General features: G+C 44.9%; 1 protein-coding gene across 1 annotated transcript in view; it reads left to right on the top strand.

Annotated features, from left to right (window-relative positions):
* The window catches only part of Lrr47 (Leucine-rich repeat 47), a 122,364-nt gene that overhangs the window by 812 nt on the left and 102,347 nt on the right, over positions 1 to 19,205 (top strand). The gene's annotated exons all lie outside the window — the stretch shown is intronic.

Genomic DNA, 19,205 nt, shown 5'->3' with positions numbered 1-19,205 from the left:
CGTGTTTCCTCCCCTTGGACATATTTCTGATAATTGTAATTATTATTTTTTCTATGCAGTGGATTTTTGTATCATGATGTTGCGCTCTTTGAGAGCTTTATTTTAATGTATAATATTGTATATTTCCTTAGGCTACCGCCTTAATATTTGTAAATTTGTTTTGTATAAAAAACACAATGATTTTTGCGGTTGGAACTGTTTTCCTTCCGGGGCTACTTTTCTGTCCGCACTCTGTAATATAGTGACCGTTGCAAGTTTAGTAAACCATCAGTCTCTCTCCACTCGTCTTGCTGTCCTCACAAAGTAATTAAGGACATGGCTTGTAGGTTAGGTAAGGGGGTAAGTTTAGGTTAGTTGGTGTCCATTTTTAATGCACTTGAAGGGAACCGGCCGCTGATATACAAAGGCTCCAGTACAGTATATATGATATACGGACAGGCATAAAACTATTAATAATGGTAAGTTAGGTTGAGCGATGTTAGGACGGGTTTTCTTTATTTTTGAACTAAGACCTATTGGAAATGTCCCTGCCTGGTGATCCCCGGACTGAGGTTCAAGCACCGCTCAAACTTGATACTGACATGTAGTGTCTGCAACCTCATTACCTTTGTGAGCTAAGGATGGGTAGTTTGGGGGAGCATATAAGTCTACCTGCAAAGTCATCAGCAGCCATTGTCTGGCCCACTCTGATCGTAGCTTGGGTGACGAGGGGCTTGGACATTGATCAAATGGTAAATCTATAGGTCATTGTCCTGCTAGCTAGGATATTGTTATTGTCCCTTGCCTCTGCCATTCATGATTGGCCTTTAAGAAAATGTCTTTAAATTTTACCCTGGCCATGACAAAATCTTTGTCAAGCTCATGACTTTTGGCCAGGAACAAATTTTACAACTTTAAGGTATAAAGTTATGTGTCAAACTACTTATGTTGATGTTTTGTACCGTAACTAACAATAAAATAGGGATAGAAAGAAACTGAAAATTGTATTAGAATTAGAAAGATGAATGATTTTTCTATATAGCACCTACTTTTACATGAATGGAAGATGCCAAAGTGTGACATAAGATCCTCAGAGGCTTAATTAATAGCTTAATCTATGTACTATGCAGTTACTTTGTTGTATGATAATTAATAATAAAGTATAAGGCAAAATCCCCAAATAAAAAAAAGTCATTGAGTACAGTATTAGGTTTGGAGAGGGAAGGATTTGAGGTTTCGATATTTCCTAGAGCTAATGCTTTGGTAAAGATTCCCAACACCTAATTTGCAATCAGGTTTCCTTCACAGTTTTTACAATGTAGAGATAGCCTGCTGTAAGACTAGTATAACAGGAGAGGCATGAGAAACAAGTTGATTGAAATAATCAGACCCAGAATTTACTCTACTTGGCGGTAAGCCTTGTCATGTTTTGTAGGTACTTTATAAGGAAAAGACAATGTGGAAAATTTTTCATTAGTGACCATTGAAACTTAGCTCTCCTTAACCTAGCCTAACTTTAGTTGTTGTGTCTTTACTGTACTAACTAACCCCTCCTAATATAAACTAACCATGTACTGTATGCTGTGACCCTACTAATTGTTTATGTTGCATCTTCGATCAGTAACAAGGTCTAATTAAGTGGGTAAGGCTGCATTTATTCAGGTCTCGACTACTTTTTTGTATGAAATTTGTTGATTTATTGACCGAAGCCTAACCTTCATTTATAATTATTCCGTCACTAATACAAACCAATGCTATTTATAGGGGATATTACTTTTGGCGTAGCTGGAAGACGAGCCATTAGGCTTTTAGGGAGGGTTAATCACCCACCTGCTCGTTAGTGGGAGGGGTAGTAGCTACCCCGCTCACTCACACACCTGAGCTGTAAACTCCACTTTGCTTTTGGCTAAAAAAGAGAGACGTTGTCGCTCTCTGAATGATGGTTATTGAACTCTGCTGTTGATTTGCTTAGCCTATCAGACGCAAAGTCGGGGCATGACGCCTGACAAATGAGGATCAGACCCTTTTGTTGTTCTTAAATTCTTCGTTACAGGCAAGGAAGGTGGAGAGAGCAGCAAAGAGAGTACATTGACATAGATCCGAGGGGCATACCCATACCTAGGACCCCCCAGGCAAGATGGGATCGACCCCCTAAGGTGCCCATGAATGACATCGCCCAAGATAACTATGCCTTGGTGCAGTTTTGAAGATAGTCACGACTAACGGGTAACGTCCATTAATGTAATTTAATTTTTATAAGTCTCCCGGTTTATTATGTAAACCGGGGGGAGGGGACGCAGAGTGAGAACCAGTATGGTGCGGTTACGTCACTTGCTACTGCTACCCATAGGCGAGACCCCCCAGCAATGTAGGGGAAATAAGAACGCACAGACTATGTGAGTTAAGCCAGTTAAGTTCGATTGCTGCTTGTGAGTGGGCAATCCTCACTAGGCCCACCGGCCATGGTAGGCCTAAGCCTACCACGGCCATGGTAAGCCTACCACAGCCATGTCGAATGCCTGTATGCCATAAGACGTCTAATAGTTTCTTCTAGATTATTATCTAAATGTCTCCCTGTCCGCTCTCCCCGTGTGTAATTATTGTACCAGTTAAAAGTAAATTCCATTGTATTTGACTGATGAAATCATTTAAGAGCCAGCGAGAAAATTTTAACTTTTGTTATGCACCCTCAAGATTTAAAGTTCTAATTCACTCACTTTGAAGAAGATTTCTGCTCATTTTAATTGTGAAAATTAACTTAGACAATAAATCCTCTTACGAGATAACACTTCGAATTCACCGCCTCCTATCAGGTATCATTATTTGGTAACTACCCCATACCCATATGACAAATTTGGTGGCAGCGGTGGGATAAAGAGAGGGATTCATCCAATCCTCTGCTGAGGGAGTAGTCCCTCAACCAGCCACTGTGCAGCAATCTTCCTGCATGCTGGAAGGGTCGCCGACACGGGCAGCAAACGGTTGCCGCCTTTCCCATCAGTGAGAGATTCTTCCTTTTCCTGGTTGGTCTCCCCTTCTGGCGATCTCTCCCATGGGAATTAGGTTCGCCCATTCTCTGCCATTGCCCTTCAGAGCGGGCCTCGTCATCAGCAGTCTTGTCTCGTTAGAAGACTTGTCTCACCTACTGACGTAGATCCTGAGAGATCCTTCCCCCGCCCTGGATCTTTGGGAATGACAGGTCTCCCGCTCATGTTGGCGATCCCCATGGGATGCCCTCAATGTCTCTCATTCAGGACAATGGGCCAGGTAATGCTCGACCTCGTTCCTGGTAGGTCAGATCCCAGAATCCGAACCCTTCGGTCTGGAAGTCCTTCGCAGCATGACCAATGTTCCAGATCAACAGTTACTATGCCAAACAGAAACTGGAGGCAATACCTCAAGGAAACTACAAGAGCCCCCGAGTGTCAGCACTCTTCGTCAGTTCGGGGAAAGTCAAGAGAAGGATCACTAAGAACGCGTTGTTGTCTCAGATTCGCAAGGTCATAGATCAAGCACCGAATCCTTATCCTTCTCCTCATAGAAGAGACCAAGGTCTCATAACGTTAGGGCCAGGAATATGCCCTAGCATTTATAAGACTACTCAGTGACGAGGCCTTATCAGCGGGCTTGTAGAAGCGTCAATTGACCTTCACCGCCCACTTCCTGCAGGAACATGGAGACGTTCTCCATGGATCCTGTGGCGGCTACACAATAAATGGTTTTAAACCATCAGGCTCCTTGATGGAATGGTAGTAGGTGAGGGAGGGTAAAGTTTAACCATGGTTAAATCTGGGATGAATGTTATAGAATGACTGGCTCTATCTTTCTTTCATCTTCCACCCTGTGGAATAACAGCACATACGGTACTCTACAAAGCTGACCTCTACTGTCTGCAGGTAAAACCATTTCCCTTGTGTAACCTGGTATAGTTTGATATAGTGATTACGTCCCCAGATAGGATTGGGTAGGTCCATGGTACCTTCGGAAGAGTCCGATGACTCGGAGAACTCTTACTTGGACCAGTCAAAGTGCTAGTATCACAAGCACACAGCTTGCATAGGCCGCACACCATGCATAACACTGTTTTAGCGGGGCGTAGGGTTTCCACCAATTATGTGCAAAACACATAAAGGGAAAACCCCTGGTCAAAGCCAAAAAGCCAGTTGGCACGGGCGTCCACCCTACTAAAGGGTAAATCATCCCCTATAAATAGCGTTGGTTTGTGTTAGTGATGGAACAAATGGCAAATTTGAAGTAATTCGTATTTTTCAATATTAAACTTACCCGATGATCATATAGCTGCTTATTGAGAAAGTCTTTCAAGATTTTCGGTGATCAATCTATTCTGAAGAAGTGTTTTAATTCTTTCATTCTACCTTGTTTTGAGTATTGTTCTCCTGTCTGGTCTTCAGCTGCTGATTCTCATCTTAATTTGTTGGACAGAAACTTACGGTCTATTAAATTTCTTATTCCTGATCTAGATATTAATCTCTGGCACCGTCGTTCAATTAGTTCATTATGCATGTTGCATAAGATTTTTCACAACTCTGACCATCCTTTACATTCAGATCTCCCTGGACAATTCTATCCTGTTCGTAATTCTAGGCAGGCAGTTAATTCTAATAGCCAGGCCTTCTCCATCACGAGGCTCAATACTACGCAGTACTCTAGAAGTTTTATTCCAGCTGTGACCAAGTTGTGGAATGATCTTCCTAATCGGGTGGTTGAATCAGTAGAACTTCAAAAGTTCAAAGTTGGAGCAAATGCTTTTTTGTTGACCAGGCGGACATAGTCTTTTTATAGTTTATTTATGACATATTTGTTTTTGATGTTGTTGATAGTTTATTATATGACATGTCTGTTTTGACGTTGTTTCTTATTTTAGAATGATTTATTGTTAATTTGTTCTCTTCATTTATTTATTTCCTTATTTCCTTTCCTCACTGGGCTATTTTTCCCTGTTGGAGCCCCTGAGCTTATAGCATCTTGCTTTTCCAACTAGGGTTATAGCTTGGATAGTAATAATAATAATAATAATAATAATCTGTTGCCCGACAGAAAAAACCTACAGTCGGGATACGCCAGCGATCGCTATACAGGTGGGGGTGTACATCAACAGCGCCATCTGTCAAGTAGGTACTCAAGTACTCGATGTCAACAAAGAACCAATTTTTCCTCTGTCGTGCCACCGGCAAGACCTACTAAATACGCCGTCCCTAACTGGATTTGTTTTCACAACGATTTGGTGAAGTACACTATTCCAGTTTTGAGCTTTCGCTATGCAGGGGTTTTTTCTTCATTTCAAAACTTGAACTCGTTTTGGATAGATTTAATTATGGTGACGAAGAGAGTATGGACTCTCTTTCACTTTTAAATGGCCGACCCTTCCCTTAGACGGAAGTGTGTTTAGGTTTTTGGTAATTTTGCTTAACACGTTATAGATCCATTTATTTTATATCTCTCCGCCTTTTTAGGCCTCTTCGGTTAACTTTCCAATTATTATAAACTTATAAAAAATAAATTTTTATGTTTGTTTATATGCGACCTTTCCTAATAGTAGGCGGTCCTAACTTGGAACCGAAGTTAATTAACATTGAGCCCGTTATATCGTATTTAACCTTTAAAGAATTTAATACTTTTTTAATTTTAATGTTTTATGGAAGATTTTCTTTGATAGTCTCGTACTGTTTTCAAAGATGAACTAACGTTTAGTGTTTAGTCTCCGCAGTTGTTGACGTTCAGAACGTTCAACTTGCGCTCTATCGTTACGATAGAGAGAGAGTGTATCACGGTTTCACTTTGCAGTAAGAGTAAACCGATTCTAGCGTTTCGTTCATTCTTTCTTAGCTTAAATGGTTTAAATTCTAAATAAAGGAACTTTTTATTTGGGAAACCTTTCAGTTTTTTCCTTTAGCAAATAACATGTTTTAACGATATATAATTGGGCTCTTCTCTCAGGTGCTAAATCAAGAGAGAAGAGAGAGAGAGATAGAGACGGAGGGAGAGAGAGGAGAATAAACGTTTCGTTCAAGCGGGTAACGTTGTTCTCGTTTTTTCTCTCTTCTCCCTAGTCGCTGTAGGGGAAGAAGGTAAAACATTTCTAGGGTTTTATTCTTGTTCCCAGGCTTTATGCGGTGAGAGATTGTAAACGTAGTTTATTTGATCTAGTGTTTAGTCTCTTTTCCAGCCACTGAATTCTTTATCTTTATTTATGTTTTTCTGTTGCATTGTAAAACTGTTTTTGCAATTACTACCTTTTAATGAAGGATAGGATTGCGTGTTTCAGGTAGAAATCAGTTAAAGTTTCGATTTCAGTGAAATAAGTGCAAACAGAAAATCAAAAGTGATAAAGTGATATGCGCAAAGTGTTACAGTGTTGCGTCCGAGGGTTCGTCTGTTCGTGCCAGTTGTTCACCTAGTCCGGGACCTCTTACAAGCTCCCAAGCCCAGGGGAGAAGTAATGTCGAACGACTTATGGGTTCCACAGGCCTTGATCGACGAACAGACGTTTTTCCCTCCGTGGTTTCGGGCGTATCTACACACGTTTGCCGACGTGAGATCGCCCCACCCACACAAAGACGAGAGAGCCCATTTATTCCTCGTCTGCGGAAGAGGTTTCTCGTAAGAAACCATGGACCAAATCTTGCAGCTTTTAAGTGCAAGTCGGTCCCTTCCGCGCAAGTCCAACGGCCTAGGTGTAGCCACTGGGTCAGTTCGGGCTCGCTGCAGTCATCCGACGACTGCACACCTCCCAAGAGAGGCAAGGTGGTACCGCAACAGGCAGTAACTCCGTCTGTTGCCGCACCAGCTGTTTTAGACCCTCAGTCACAACGGACAGTAGCTCCGTCTGTTGCCGTTTTTTGTAGACCCTAAGTGGTCTTTACTGCAGTCTATGCAGACTCAGTTAGCTGCGGTTATGCAGGAGTTTCGTGCGGAGAAGGTTGACACTGCTCTCGTTAGCCTACAACCTGCCACTGTTGTGCGCCCAGCTCACGCTGAGGCTGCCTGCTCCCACACTCCGGCTGCGGAGAGCTCCACCTCCGATGCGCAATCGACCCTGCCAGACGCATGTTAACGTTAGCCGACGTGCGGCTCCCTCCGTTAACATGCGTGAGCTACCGCATCAGCAGTGGGAAGGTGGAGTCAAGCTGCCGTGTTTTGACGCGATGCGTTAGTTTCCGCAACCCACGGCAGTCCCCACCACGCACCACCACTCCGCTTTGGTTGTTGCCTGCTTCCACACTCCGACTGCGGAGAAGGTTGACGATGCTCCCGTTTGCCTACAACCTGCCACGGTTGTGCGCCCAGCATGGCTGCCTGCTCCCACACTCTTGTTGTGAGAGCTCCTCCACCCATGCGCTGTCGACCCTGCCAGACGCATGCTGACTCCCACAGACACACGGAGCACTCCGTTGCCGTGCGTGAGCTACCACAAGCTGCCGTGTTTTGACACGGTGTGTCAGCCTCCGCAACCCACTGTGGTTACCGCCACTCGCCCGCAGCAGACTAGTCAGTCAGGAGTTGAGGCTTCCCCACACAGCTTTGGTTGTTGCCAGCTCACAGACTGTCAAGCAGTTACATGACGTTGACTTCTGGTCTGCTACTAATGCACCAGTGCTGTATGTCCTCACGCACCTGTTGTGGTTGACAGTTCAGTTTTTGACAGTTCACAGACTGTCAAGCAGTTACATAACGTTGCCTTCTGGTCTGCTGCTTTTGCACCAGTGAGACCCTCACTGAGATAACCTAGCTTTTCTCGGACATGGTTCCTGTAGATGAGAAAGTGCTGTTCTCCCTCCTTCTGATATTCCTTTGAGGACTCTGTCATTTGGAGAGGAGCCTTAAGCTGCTTAGCCTCCTATGGACTTTACTTAAAGCATAACAAGGCTTCCAGGGATGGTAAATGGTTCCGCTTCAGTCGCTAACCCCGTCTGTTGCCACACCTGCTCCCATAGACCCTAATGGGCTTTGTTGCAAGACATGCAGTCCAAGCTTGTGTCCTTGTTAGAGGATTTTTTACGGAGAAGAACCTTCATCCAAACAACCTTCCTACCGGTTGGTTGTACGCCCTGTTGACGCTGAGGTATCCTACTCACGTCCGCCAGTTGAGATGGTTCCTCCACCGGTGCGACCCAGTGTGGGTTGCCAGTCGCACGTTGACGTTAAGCGACTCTCGGAGGTGGTTGTGGACGTTCAGTGTGTCACTAGGAAGACGTTCAACAACCAGCAGAGGTGACTTGTTGTGACGCAGTGCGGCAACCTCAGCAACCCTGTAGGGGGTTGACTGCACAACCCAGACAGTCTAGACAGTTTCGGGTTGACGCTGTACTTCCTCGCGTCCCCATGGTTGACAGTTCACAGACTTTGCAGCAGTACCATGACCTTGTGTCCGGCTCCGTCACGCATCCACCAGTGCGACCGGATTCAGCGAGTCAGACGTTGCCCACTCCGTTGCCGTTTCCTCATCAGTTTCGGATGAGGACATTGCTGAACAAGACGATCAACCCCCAGCCCTGCTATCCATCCAGGAGATGCTGAAGAAGGAATACACTGCCCTGTCAGGCTGTGGATGAGTCTGGTTAGGACACTGTCATCCGTGGTTCAATTTGTGTCACTTGGAAGACTACACCTCCGTCCTCTTCTGTATCATCTAGCTTTTCACTGGAAAAGGACAAGACGCTAGAAGCGGTCTCGATCCCGGTTTCCGGAAAGATAAAGTCTGGTCTGACTTGGTGAAAGGACTTTATCAACCTTTGAAAGGGTCTTCCCCTGACTGTTCAGACTCCCAACCACGTTCTCTTCTCGGACGCATCGGACGTAGGCTGGGGTGCGACATTAGGCGGTAGGGAATGCTCGGGATTATGGAACTCGAGTCAAAGGACAATGCATTTCAACTGCAAGAAGCTTCTGGCAGTACGTCTGACCTGGAAAAGCTTCAGGTCTCTCCTTCAAGGCAAAGTGGTGGAGGTGAACACGGTCAACACCCTGCTTTGACGTACATCTCCAAGCAAGGAGGGACCTACTCTCTGACATGGTACGAGTTCGCAAGAGACCTCCTCTCCTGTTCAACAGGTCTAGACTTTTCACTAGTAACGAGGTTCATCCAAGGCAACTTGAATGTCATAGCAGATTGTCTCAGTAGGAAGGGACAAATAATTCCAACATATTGGACCCTCCACAAGGAGGTATGCAAGAGACTTTGGGCCACCTGGGGCCAGCCAACCATAGATCTCTTCGCAACCTCGATGACCAAGAGGCTCCCAATACTTTGCTCACCTATCCCGGACCCAGCAGTAGTTCATATAGATGCCTTTCTACTAGATTGGTCACATCTAGATCTATATGCATTCCCTCCATTCTAGATTGTCAACAAGGTACTGCAGAAGTTCGCCTCTCACGAAGGGACAAAGTTGACGCTAGTTGCTTCCCTCTGGCCCGCGAGAGAATAACTCACCGAGGTACTTCGATGGCTAGTAGACGTTCCCAGAACACTTCCCCTAAGGGTGGACCTGCTACGTCTGCCACGCGTAAAGAAGGTACTCCAAGGCCTCCACGCTCTTCGTCTGACTGCCTTCAGAATATCGAAAGACTCTCGAGAACTAGAGGTTTTTCGAAGGAGGCAACCACAGCGATTGCTAGAGCAAGGAGAACATCCACCCTTAGAGTCTACCAATCGAAGTGGGAAATCTTCCGAAACTGGTGCAAGTCAGTATCCGTATCCTCGACCAGTACCTCTGTAACTCAAATAGCTGACTTCCTCTTATATCTGAGGAAAGAACGATCTCTTTCAGCTCCCACTATCAAGGGTTACAGAAGCATGTTGGCATCAGTCTTCCGTCACAGAGGCTTAGATCTTTCCAACAATAAAGATCTACAGGACCTCCTTAAGTCTTTTGAGACCACGAAGGAGCGTCGTTTGGTTTCACCTGGTTGGAATTTAGACGTGGTTCTAAGATTCCTTATGTCAGACAGGTTCGAACCACTTCAATCAGCCTCTCTGAAAGATCTCACCTTTAAGACTCTTTTCCTGATATGCTTAACCACAGCTAAAAGAGTCAGTGAGATTCATGCCTTCAGCAAGAACATCGGATTCTCATCGGAAACGGCTACATGTTCTACAACTTTGTTTTCTAGCCAAACACGAGCTGCCTTCTCGGCCTTGACCAATATCGTTCGATATTCCAAACTTACCGTATGGTTGGAAATGAACTAGAAAGAGTATTATGTCCTGTAAGAGCTCTTAAGTTCTATTTTAAAAACCTTTACGAGGCCCGTCTGAAGCTTTATGGTGTTCAGTTAAGAATCCATCTTTGCCTATGTCAGAGAATTCTTTATCCTATTTTATCAGACTGTTAATACGAGAAGCTCATTCCCTTCTGAATGAGGAAGACCAAGCTTGGCTGAAGGTAAGGACACACGAAGTTAGAGCTGTCACAACTTCCGTGGCCTTTAAACAAAATAGATCTCTGCAAAGTATATTCGACGCAACCTATTGGAAAAGCAAATCAGTGTTCGCGTCTTTTATCTTAAGAATGTCCAGTCTCTTTACGAGAACTGCTACACTCTGGGACCATTCGTAGCAACGAGTGCAGTAGTGGTGGGGGCTCCACCACTACAATTCCCTAATTCCAGAACCTTTTTAATCTTTCTCTTGAAATATTTTTGGGTTGTCCGGAAGGCTAAGAAGCCTTTCGCATCCTACTTGATTTGGCGGGTGGTCAAAATCATTTCTTGAGAAGCGCCTAGATTAAAGGTTTTGATGAGGACCTTTAGTATGGGTTGCAACCCTTCATACTTCAGCTCCTAGGAGTCGCTCAGCATCCTATGAGGATCGCGAGGCTCAGTAAGGAAGACGTACTTAAAAAGGCAGAGTAATTGTTCAAGTCGTCTTCCTTACCAGGTACTTATTTATTTTATGCTTGTTATTTTGAATAACTGCTAAAATGAAATACGGAATACTTAGCTCATAATAATGTCAACATGTAATGCTGGTCTCTACCCACCCCCCTGGGTGTGAATCAGCTATATGATCATCGGGTAAGTTTAATATTGAAAAATGTTATTTTCCTTAGTAAAATAAATTTTTGAATATACTTACCCGATGATCATAAATTAAAGGACCCACCCTTCCTCCCCAATAGAGACCCAGTGGACAGAGGAGAAAATTGGTTCTTTGTTGACATCGAGTACTTGAGTACCTACTTGACAGATGGCGCTGTTGATGTACACCCCCACCTGTATAGCGATCGCTGGCGTATCCCGACCGTAGGTTTTTTCTGTCGGGCAACAGAGTTGCAGCTATATGATCATCGGGTAAGTATATTCAAAAATTTATTTTACTAAGGAAAATAACATTTTTCCTAACGATACAAACTTGTAGCTATTTATACAAATTAGCCCACCAGCACCAGTCCCCCTTGAAGTCTTACCCCCAAGCAAAGGGGGGTTCACAGCCCAGGTGTGTGAGTGAGTGGGTTGGCTATAACCCTACAACACCCCCCCCATCCCCCCGCTAATTAGCGAGTCTGTGGTTAATGGCTGTTTTTTCAGCTACGCAGGAAATAGTATCTCCTACAAATGGTTGCAGGTTTGTGTCATTAGGAAAATTAAAAATTACTTCCAAATTTGTAATTTTTCTTCATACAAAAGGATGTATAGTTTCATACTTTAGACATGGTTTGATGTACTGTACAATAAGTAAGAAAATAGCATCCTGGATGAGCTTAGGTATGTAAGGGGTTTGTTATGTTTACTTGTGCATGATTAAATATTTACCCACAAAAGAATTCACACCTGTTGCCCTAGCATGCTTTCTTCATATAGGCCCTATGGTGGAAGGGAAGACCGTGTGTAGCGTCTTTAGTCGTATTACACTCATATTGCAAATTAATAGTTACTGAGGTAAAAATAATTGTCAGTGATGCAGAAAATTATCATAGTCACAGTATCGTATATTTGAATATGCCCCATAATTAGTACAGTATTGATTTGTTTTTAGACATACCTGTACTGTACTGTATTCCAATATGCTACCATGAGTGTTTCTTTTTTAAAATTAATAATATTCAGCCAAATATGTTTATGAAAATGGTTATTTTTAAATATTTAACTTAGCCGGTGAATATATAATAGCTGCAACTCTGCGGCTGGACAGACAACATACTCAAAAAACTCGCGAGCGATCGCTATGCAGGTTGCGGGTGTGCCCACCAGCGCCAACTGTCGGCCAGATACCACTCTTGTATGTAAACAAAACCTTCAATTCTTCTCTGTCGACGTTGACGACAAGACGTATTTATACTCGCTGTAGAACCTGGAGTTTTCCCATCATATTTGGTGAAGTACTTTATTTTGGTTTGAGCTTTCGCAGTACAGGTGTTTTTTCCTCAACATAAACTCTTGAACTCTTTATTGAATCGGATTATTTGTTGATGACTTGGATTGTTTTTGGAATTTTCTTTGACTAATTCAAAATGGCTGACCCTTCTCAAGTACCTAGATTTCGAAAGTGTAATGCTAGGGACTGTAATAGGCGTCTTCCAAAGGCTTCTCTCGACCCTCATACTGTTTGTTCCAATTGTCGGGGTAAAACCTGTCAATTGGGAGATCGGTGTGAGGAATGCGTGGGCCTTTCGGAATTCGATTGGCTCGAATATGATAAGTATACACGCAGATTAGAGAGAGATAGGGTAAGGAGAAGTTCATCTAGGTCCGTAGATTTTTCCTCTCCACATGCCCCTGAACCTAATCCTTCCCCTGTAGTGGTTGTTCCTAACCCCCCTTCTAGCACTCAGGAACCGTCTATGCAAGACATGTTACGTGCTATTCATGCCTTGGGGGAGAGAGTTGAAGCGTTAGCAAGTGACCGTAATCAACTCATGGCTGACGTGAAGGAACTTAAGTGCCATAGTGCCACGGCAGAAAGTGGGAAAGTGATTAGTGCGCAAAGTGTTGTGAACAGTGTTGCGACCGAGGGTTCGTCTGTTCTTGCCTGTCGTTCACCTAGTCCGGGACCTCTTGCAAGCTCCCAAGCCCAGGGGAGAAGCAATGTCGTACGACTTATGGGTTCGAGGGGCCTTGATCAGCGAACAGACGTTCCCTCTATGGTATCAGGCGTATCTCGTCAAGATCGCCCCTACCATAAGACGAGAGAGCCCATTTTTACCTCGTCTTCCGAAGGCTTTTCACGCAAGAAACCATGGAGCAAGGTTTCTAGGCCTCTGAAACGCAAGTCGGTCCCTTCAGGACAGGTCCAACGTCCTGGATGTAGTCATTGGGACAGTTCGGACCCGTTGCTGTCATCGGATGACTGCTCGCCGCCTAAGCAAGGCAAAGTTGTGCCGTCTCAGGCGCTAACCCCGTCTGTTACCGCACCCGTTACCGTAGACCCTAAATGGGTTATACTGCAGGACATGCAGTCTAAGCTTGCGTCCCTTATGGAAGACTACAACGCAGAGAAGGTTTCCGTTGAACCTAGCCGTTTATCTCATGGAGATCCTGGCCGTCAGCCACCCAAGCGTTCTGTTGTGCGTCCTGTTGACGTTGGTGTAGCCAGCTCACGTCAACCAGTTGGGGTTGTACCACACCCGATGCGGTCTTGTGTGGATTTTCAGCCGCATGTGGACGTTAGGCAACTCGCTGATGCGCCTGGTGACGTTCTGGACGTTCGCCAACCATCAGAGTTGACTTGTTTTGACGCTGTGCGTCAACCTCCGCAACCTAGAGTTGTTTTGACTGCACAACCCAGGCGGTCTAAGCAGTCTCGGGTGGACGCTGTGCGTCCTCACGCACCTGTTGTTGTTGACAGTTCCCAGACTGTTCAGCAGTTTCAGGACGCTGCGTCCTGCTCCGTCACTTATGCACCAGTGCGGGCGGACGCTGCGTGTCAAGCATTGCCAACCCCTTTGCTTGTTTCTCATCAGTTGTCAGATGAGGAACTTTCGGATGAGGACGTTGCTGACCCTCAGCCTGAGGATCATCCTTCAGATATTGATGAGCCTAGAGCAGTTCCGCCTTCTATGGACTTTAAAAAAGTCATGCTCATTTTTAAAGAGTTGTTTCCTGAACACTTTGTCTCTGTGGCTCCTCGTTCGCCGCCGTCTGAGTTTGTTTTAGGCGTACCTGCTGCCATGCCAGCCTTTACAAAACTCGTTCTCTCTCGCTCATCCAAGAGAGCTTTACGGCTGTTAGGCGATTGGTTAGAAACCAAGAGGAGTTTAGGGAAGACGGCCTTTGCCTTCCCCCCATCTAATCTCTCGTCTAGATCGAGCGTCTGGTATGCCACGGGAGAAGTTCTCGGCTTGGGAGTTCCTGCCTCTGCCCAGGGCGACTTCTCAAGTCTTGTAGACTCTTCCCGCCGCCTAGCCATGAGACGCTCGAAGATTAGTTGGTCATCCTCAGACCTGGACCATCTACTTAAAGGCATCTTTAGGGCTTTTGAAGTTTTCAACTTCCTTGACTGGTGTTTGGGAGCCTTGAGTAGGAAAATCTCATCAGCCGATAGAGATGTCTCCTTACTCATTATGTCCTGCATGGATAAGGCCATCCGCGATGGATCCAATGAGCTCTCCTCCTCGTTTACGTCAGGAGTCCTAAAGAAACGAGAGTCTCTGTGCTCTTTTCTGTCAGCAGGAGTGACGCCCTGTCAACGATCTGAGCTACTCTTTGCCCCCTTGTCTAAGTTCTTGTTTCCTGAACTTTTAGTTAAGGAAATAGCGTTGTCTCTAGTGCAGAAGGACACCCATGACTTGGTTGCGTCCTCGGCTCGCAAAGGGACCCCTTCGTCTGCCTTGTCTGCTAGACCTAGGATAGACACTCCAGCGTCCAGGTTTATTCCGCCCTTTCGTGGCAGAGCCCCCAGCAGGGGAAGTACTCGTGCCGAAGGGAAGAGAGGAAAGAGGAAAGGAGCCAAGTCCTCGCGTGGCAGAGTCTGACTGCCCGCAGCTTCAGACAGCAGTAGGTGCCAGACTCAAGAACTTCTGGCAAGCCTGGGAGAAGAGAGGCGCAGATCAACAGTCTGTGAGGTTGCTCAGAGAGGGGTACAAAATCCCATTTGTACGCAAACCTCCTCTAGCGACGTCCCCCATCGATCTCTCTCCCAGGTACCGAGAGGAAGCAAAGAGACAAGCCCTGAAACTAAAAGTGTCTCTTTTGCTAGAGAAGGGAGCGGTGGTCAAAGTCTCGGACCTTCAATCACCGGGGTTTTACAACCGTCTCTTCCTAGTACCGAAGAAGACAGGAGGTTGGAGACCGGTGCTAGACGTCAGTGCTCTGAATGTCTTTGTCACAAAGACAAAGTTCACCATGGAGACCACCAAGTCAGTCTTAGCAGCGGTCAGAAAGGGAGACTGGATGGTCTCTCTCGACCTAAGAGACGCTTACTTCCACATCCCCATTCACTCAGATTCCCAACCTTTTCTGAGATTTGTGTTCGACAATGTGGTGTACCAGTTTCGGGCCCTGTGCTTTGGCCTAAGTCCTGCTCCTCTCGTGTTTACGAGGCTTATGAGGAATGTGGCAAAATTCCTCCATTTATCGGGTATCCGAGCCTCCCTTTATTTGGACGACTGGCTTCTCAGAGCCTCGTCCAGTCATCGCTGTCTGAAGGATCTCAATTGGACTTTAGATCTGACCAAGGAATTGGGACTTCTGGTCAACTTGGAAAAGTCCCAGCTGATCCCATCCCAAACTATTCTGTATTTAGGGATGGAGATTCGCAGTCCAGTTTTTCGGGCTTTTCCGTCGGCCCCCAGAATAGATCAAGCCCTGCTCGTAATCCAAAGGATGTTGAAGAGAGAACGTTGCTCAGTCAGGAATTGGATGAGTCTAGTAGGAACTCTATCATCCCTGGAGCAGTTTGTCTCGCTAGGAAGGCTACACCTCCGTCCTCTACAATTCCATCTAGCTTTTCACTGGAAAAAGGACAAGACGCTAGAGACGGTCTCGATCCCGATTTCCGAAACAGTAAAGACTTGCCTGAATTGGTGGAAAGACAATATCAGTCTACGAGAGGGACTTCCCCTAGCAGTTCAGAAACCAAACCACGTTCTCTTCTCAGACGCATCGGATTTGGGTTACGGTGCGACACTGGACGGTCGGGAATGCTCAGGTCTGTGGACCTCAAGTCAGAGGAGCATGCATATGAACGGCAAGGAGCTTTTGGCAGTTCACCTGGCCTTGATGAGCTTCGAGAGTCTCCTTCGAGACAAAGTGGTGGAGGTCAACTCGGACAACACCACAGCCTTGGCGTACATTTCCAAACAAGGAGGTACCCACTCCCTGACACTGTACGAGATCGCAAGGGACCTGCTCATCTGGTCAAGAGATCGAGGCATCTCCCTGGTAACGAGGTTTATCCAGGGCGACTTGAACGTTCTAGCAGATTGTCTCAGTCGGAAAGGTCAGGTAATTCCAACCGAATGGACCCTCCACAAGGATGTGTGCAAGAGGCTTTGGGCGACTTGGGGTCAACCCACCATAGACCTCTTTGCAACCTCGATGACCAAGAGGCTTCCAATCTATTGCTCTCCAGTCCCAGACCCAGCAGCAATACATATAGATGCCTTTCTCCTAGATTGGTCTCACCTAGACCTATACGCATTCCCACCATTCAAGATTGTCAACAAGGTACTGCAGAAATTCGCCTCTCACGAAGGGACAAGGTTGACGTTAGTTGCTCCCCTCTGGCCCGCGAGAGAATGGTTCACCGAGGTACTTCGATGGCTGGTAGACTTTCCAAGAAGTCTTCCTCTAAGAGTAGACCTATTACGTCAGCCACACGTAAAGAAGGTACACCAAAGCCTCCACGCTCTTCGTCTGACTGCCTTCAGACTATCGAAAGACTCTCGAGAGCTCGAGGCTTTTCGAAGGAGGCAGCCAGTGCGATTGCAAGAGCGAGGAGAGCTTCTACCATTAGAGTTTACCAATCGAAGTGGGAAATCTTCCGAGACTGGTGCAAGTCAGTATCTGTATCCTCGTCCAGTACCTCTGTAGCCCAAATCGCTGATTTTCTCTTATACCTGAGAAGAGTTCGCTCCCTTTCAGCTCCCACGATCAAGGGCTACAGGAGTATGTTGGCTTTGGTCTTCCGGCATAGAGGCTTAGATCTTTCCAACAATAAAGATCTACAAGATCTCCTTAAGTCTTTTGAGACCTCTAAGGAACGTCGTTTGGCTACACCTGGATGGAATTTAGACGTGGTCCTAAGATTCCTCATGTCAGACAGGTTTGAGCCTTTACATTCAGCCTCCCTGAAGGATCTCACTCTTAAGACTCTTTTCCTGGTGTGCTTGGCCTCAGCTAAAAGAGTCAGTGAGCTTCATGCCTTCAGCAAGAACATCGGTTTTTCGACAGAAAAAGCCACTTGTTCTCTTCAACTTGGTTTCCTAGCCAAGAATGAACTGCCTTCTCGTCCTTGGCCTAAATCTTTTGATATTCCTAGCTTATCAGAGATCGTAGGCAACGAATTAGAGAGAGTATTATGCCCCGTTAGAGCTCTTAAGTTCTATTTAGCTCGTACTAAGCCTTTACGAGGTAAATCTGAAGCGTTATGGTGTTCGGTTAAGAAACCATCCTTACCTATGTCAAAGAATGCTTTGTCATATTTTATCAGATTGTTAATACGAGAAGCTCATTCACACTTGAGTGAGGAAGACCGATCTTTGCTTAAGGTTAAGACGCACGAAATTAGAGCTGTCGCAACTTCCGTGGCCTTCAAGCAAAATAGATCTCTGCAAAGTATCATGGACGTGACCTTTTGGAGAAGCAAGTCAGTGTTCGCGTCATTTTAGTTGAAAGATGTCCAGACTTTACGAGGACTGCTACACACTGGGTCCATTCGTAGCAGCGAGTGCAGTAGTGGGTGAGGGTTCAACCACTACACTTCCCTAATTCCATATCCTTTTAATCTGTCTCTTGAAATATTTTTAATATTGTTTTTATGGGTTGTTCGGAAGGCTAAGAAGCCTTTCGCATCCTGGTTGATTTGGCGGGTGGTCAAAGTCATTTCTTGAGAGCGCCCAGATTAGGGGTTTGATGAGGTCCTGTTGTATGGGTTGCACCCCTTGATACTTCAGCTCCTGGGAGTCTGTCAGCATCCTAAGAGGATCGCTGGGCTCCGTGAGGAAGACAGACTTACAAGGCAGAGTAATCGTCTAAGTCAACTTCCTTACCAGGTACCTATTTATTTTGGTTTTGTTATATGGATAACTGTCAAAATGAAAAAACTCTTAGCTTATACGCTGTAAACATAATTAACTCTGGTCTCTACCCACCTCCTTGGGTGTGAATCAGCTATTATATATTCACCGGCTAAGTTAAATATTTAAAAATGATATTTTAATTATAAAATAAATTTTTAAATATACTTACCCGGTGAATATATAAATTAAATGACCCTCCCTTCCTCCCCAATAGAGACGCAGCGGGACGAGAAGAATTGAAGGTTTTGTTTACATACAAGAGTGGTATCTGGCCGACAGTTGGCGCTGGTGGGCACACCCGCAACCTGCATAGCGATCGCTCGCGAGTTTTTTGAGTATGTTGTCTGTCGAGCCGCAGAGTTGCAGCTATTATATATTCACCGGGTAAGTATATTCAAAAATTTATTTTATAATTAAAATATCATATTTAGAAAAAGTTTTCATTGATATACTTTACTTTACTAGCTGGATAACTTGTTATTATCCAATTTAAATGACCTATTCCAGCTCGTGCCAAAACAATCTCCCTAATTAAAGGATGAAGGTTTGTATGTCATGTAAGAACAAATGATTTACACTGCAGCCAACATTTTTTATATTGATAAACCCTTGATCCAGCATGTACAGTTTAGGCCAAGTTACTTTAAAATAACAAAGCGTTAGCGAGCATAATTGTCTCTCCATTCTTTTAGAAGAGGCTTAAGGTATGCCAACTCATGCTCATTGGTGTTAAAAGAAAATAAATATGAGAATCAAAGGATAAGATAAATCTGAGAATCAAAGGATACAATAAATCTGAGAATCAAAGGATAAGATAAATCTGAGAATCAAAGGATACAATAAATCTGAGAATCAAAGGATAAGATAAATCTGAGAATCAAAAGATAAGATAAATCTGAGAATCAAAGGATACAATAAATCTGAGAATCAAAGGATAAGATAAATCTGAGAATCAAAGGATAAGATAAATCTGAGAATCAATGGATAAGATAAATCTGAGAATCAAAAGATAAGATAAATCTGAAA

The sequence above is a fragment of the Palaemon carinicauda genome, chromosome 40, assembly GCF_036898095.1.
Source record: "Palaemon carinicauda isolate YSFRI2023 chromosome 40, ASM3689809v2, whole genome shotgun sequence".
NCBI classification, from domain to species: Eukaryota; Metazoa; Arthropoda; class Malacostraca; order Decapoda; family Palaemonidae; genus Palaemon; species Palaemon carinicauda.
Note: the sequence above shows the minus strand (reverse complement) of the source record. Positions and strands in the feature narration are given on the sequence as shown.